Source organism: Arachis stenosperma, chromosome 6 (assembly GCF_014773155.1).
Source record: "Arachis stenosperma cultivar V10309 chromosome 6, arast.V10309.gnm1.PFL2, whole genome shotgun sequence".
NCBI lineage: Eukaryota > Viridiplantae > Streptophyta > Magnoliopsida > Fabales > Fabaceae > Arachis > Arachis stenosperma.
In genome coordinates this window covers 75,280,949-75,285,328 of record NC_080382.1, presented here as the reverse complement: position 1 = coordinate 75,285,328, position 4,380 = coordinate 75,280,949, and the positions used below count along the sequence as shown (strand labels likewise).

Genomic DNA, 4,380 nt, shown 5'->3' with positions numbered 1-4,380 from the left:
AAACGCGCATACCAAGTTGAGCACCATTGTTAGAGATCACAATTTCATGCACCAAGTTTTTGGTGCCGTTGTCGGGGATTATTTGAGTTTGGACAACTAATGGTTCATCTTGTTGCTCAGATTAGGTAATTTTTGTTTTATTTCAACCTTTATTTTATTTTCAAAAAGTTTTCAAAAATCTTTCAAAATTTTTTTCTTTTTTGTTTTTCTAAATTTATTTTCGAAAAATCCAAAAAAATAAAATAAAATAAAATAAAATCATAAAAATAAAAAATATTTTGTGTTTCTTGTTTGAGTCTATTGTCAATTTTTAAGTTTGGTGTCTTGCATGTTTTAATTTTTCTAAAATATTTTTGAAAACTCATGCATGTGTTTTTCATGATCTTCAAGTTGTTCTTGAGGATTTTCTTTGATTGATCTTCATATTTTCTTGTTTTGTGTCTTTTGTTGTTTTTCATATGCATTTTTCGTTTGTTAGTGTCTAAGCATTAAAAATTTCTATGTTTGGTGTCTTGCATGTTTTCTTTTCTTGAAAATTTTTCAAAAATAAGTTCTTGATGTTCATCATGATCTTCAAAGTGTTCTTGCATGCAACATTGGGTCATATTTGTATTTTTCTCTCTCCTCATTAAAAGTTCAAAAAAATATCTTTTCCTTATTTCTCTCATAAATTTTGAAATCTTTGGGTTGACTTAGTCAAAAATTTTTAAAATAAGTTGTTTCTTGTTAGTCAAGTCAAGATTTCAATTTCAAAAATCCTATATTTTCAAAATCTTTTTCAAAAATCAAATCTTTTTTATTTTTTTATTATTTTCAAAAATTTTAAAAATTGATTTCAAAATCTTTTTCTTAATTTCATTTCAAAATTTCGAAAACATTACTAACAACTAATGTGATTAATTCAATAATTTGAAGTTTGTTACTTTCTTGTTAAGAAAGGTTCAATCTTTAAATTCTAGAATCATATCTTTTAGTTTCTTATTAGTCAAGTAATCAATTTTAATTTTAAAAATCAAATCTCTTTAACTTCCTCTTCAAATCTTTTTCAAAATAAATTTCAATCATATCTTTTCAAACATATCATTTTCAAATCATATCTTTCAAAAATTTGATTTCAAAAATTATTTTTCTAACTTCTTATCTTTTCAAAATTGATTTTCAAATCTTTTCCAACTAACTAATTGACTTTTTGTTTGTTTCTTATCTTTTTCAAAACCACCTAACTACTTTTCTATCTCTAATATTCAAAAATCACTAACCATTTTTCAAAAATAATTTTTGAAAACTCCTCTCTCTCATCTCCTTCTATTTATTTATTCTTTTACTAACACTTCTCTTCATCTAAAAATTCGAACCCCCTTTTCTCCTTTGTGTTCGAATTTTTCTCCTCCTTCTTCTATTCTTTTCTTCTTCTACTCACATAAAGGAATCTCTATACTGTGACATAGAGGATTCCATACTTTCTTTGTTTTCTTCTCTCTTATATGAGCAGGAACAAGGAAAAAGGCATTCTTGTTGAAGCTGATCCTGAACCTGAAAGGACCTTGAAGAGGAAGCTAAGAACAGCTAAAGCACAACACTCTGAAGATGACCCAACTGAAATTTTCGAACAGGAAAAAGATATGGCAGCCGAACCCAACAACAATGCAAGGAAGATGCTTGGTGACTTTACTACACCAAATTCCAACTTACATGGAAGAAGCATCTCAATTCCTGCCATTGGAGCAAATAACTTTGAGCTAAAGCCTCAATTAGTTTCTCTGATGCAACAGAATTGCAAGTTTCATGGACTTCCATCAGAAGATCCTTTTCAGTTCTTAACTGAATTCTTGCAGATCTGTGATACTGTTAAGACCAATGGGGTTGATCCCGAGGTCTACATGCTTATGCTTTTCCCTTTTGATGTAAGAGACAGAGCTAGAGTATGGTTGGACTCTCAACCTAGAGATAGCCTGAACTCTTGGGATAAGCTGGTCACGGCTTTCTTAGCCAAGTTCTTTCCTCCTCAAAAGCTGAGTAAGCTTAGAGTGGATGTTTAAACCTTCAGACAGAAAGAAGGTGAGTCCATCTATGAAGCTTGGGAGAGATATAAGCAACTGACCAAAAAGTATCCTTCTGACATGCTTTCAGAATGAACCATCCTAGACATATTCTACGATGGTCTGTCTGAATTGTCTAAGATGTCATTGGACCATTCTACAGGTGGATCTATTCACCTAAAGAAAACACCTACAGAAGCTTAGGAACTCATTGATATGGTTGCAAATAACTGGTGCACGAAATTGTGATCACTACAACTTCGCACAACTAACCAGCAAGTGCACTGGGTCGTCCAAGTAATAAACCTTACGCGAGTAAGGGTCGATCCCACGGAGATTGTTGGTATGAACCAAGCTATGGTCACCTTGTAAATCTTAGTCAGGCAGACTCAAATGGGTATAGATGATGAATGAAACATAAAGATAAAGATAGAGATACTTATGTATATCATTGGTGAGAGCTTCAGACAAGCGTATGAAGATGCCTTCCCTTCCGTCTCTCTGCTTTCCTACTGTCTTCACCCAATTCTTCCTACTCCTTTCCATGGCAAGCTTATGCAAGGGTTTCACCGTTGTCAGTGGCTACCTCCCATCCTCTCAGTGGAAATGTTCAACGCACCCTGTCACGGCACGGCTATCCATCTGTCGGTTCTCGTTCAGGCCGGAATAGAATCCATTGATTCTTTTGCGTCTGTCACTAACGCCCCGCCTGCTAGGAGTTTGAAGCACGTCACAGTCATTCAATCATTGAATCCTACTCAGAATACCACAGACAAGGTTAGACCTTCCGGATTCTCTTGAATGCCGCCATCAGTTCTTGCCTATACCACGAAGATTCCGGTTAAAGAATCCAAGAGATATTCACCCAATATAAGGTAGAACGAAGGTGGTTGTCAGTCACACGTTCATAGGTGAGAATGATGATGAGTGTCACGGATCATCACATTCATCAAGTTGAAGAACAAGTGATATCTTGGACAAAGAACAAGCGGAATTGAATAGAAGAACAATAGTAATTGCATTAATACTCGAGGTACAGCAGAGCTCCACACCTTAATCTATGGTGTGTAGAAACTCCACCATTGAAAATACATAAGAACAAAAGTGATCATTGGTTTCGGCCCCAGAGAGGGAACCAGAAGAACCAAGATGAAAATACAATAGTAAAAGGTCCTATTTATAAGAAACTAGTAGCTTAAGAATTACAAAGATGAGTAAATGACATAAAAATCCACTTCCGGGCCCACTTGGTGTGTTCTTGGGCTGAGCATTGAAGCATTTTCGTGTAGAGACTCTTCTTGGAGTTAAACGCCAGCTTTTATGCCAGTTTGGGCGTTTAACTCCCATTTTGGTGCCAGTTCCGGCGTTTAACGCTGGGAATTCTGAGGGTGACTTTGAACGCCGGTTTGGGCCATCAAATCTTGGGCAAAGTATGGACTATCATATATTGCTGGAAAGCCCAGGATGTCTACTTTCCAACGCCGTTGAGAGCGCGCCAATTGGGCTTCTGTAGCTCCAGAAAATCCACTTCGAGTGCAGGGAGGTCAGAATCCAACAGCATCTGCAGTCCTTTTCAGTCTCTGAATCAGATTTTTGCTCAGGTCCCTCAATTTCAGCCAGAAAATACCTGAAATCACAGAAAAACACACAAACTCATAGTAAAGTCCAGAAAAGTGAATTTTAACTAAAAACTAATAAAACTATACTAAAAACTCAACCAAATATACTAAAAACATACTAAAAACAATGCCAAAAAGCGTATAAATTATTCGCTCATCAATAACCAATTCATGTACACTTTTGAAAGGAATCCTGTGAGTAATGGAACGTCTCAGAGGAAGGGAGTTCATGAAATTGATGCTCTGAATGCCATATTAGCTCAGAATAAAATATTGACCCAACAAGTCAATATGATATCTCAGAGTCTGAATGGATTGCAAAATGCATCCAACAGTACTAAAGAAGCATCTTCTGAAGAAGAAGCTTATGATCCTGAGAACCCTGCAATGGCAAAGGTAAATTACATGGATGAAGCCTTTGGAAACACCTATAATCCCTCATGGAGAAATCATCCAAATTTCTCATGGAAGGATCAACAAAAGCCCCAACAAGGCTTTAATAATGGTGGAAGAAACAGGTTTAGCAATAGCAAGCCTTTTCCATCATCTTCTCAGCAACAGACAGAGAATTCTGAGCAGAGCCCCTCTAGCTTAGCAAACATAGTCTCTGATCTATCTAAGGCCACTTTAAGTTTCATGAATGAAACAAGGTCCTCCATTAGAAATTTGGAGGCACAAGTGGGCCAGCTGAGTAAAAAAGTCACTGAAACTCCTCCTAGTAC

General features: G+C 35.8%; 1 non-coding gene across 1 annotated transcript; it reads right to left on the bottom strand.

Moving 5' to 3' along the window:
• Positions 1–2,018: 2,018 nt before the first annotated feature.
• On the bottom strand, positions 2,019–2,126 carry LOC130937953 (small nucleolar RNA R71). The gene has a single exon (XR_009069142.1). It is a non-coding gene; the product is annotated as a small nucleolar RNA R71 (small nucleolar RNA).
• Positions 2,127–4,380: the final 2,254 nt, after the last annotated feature.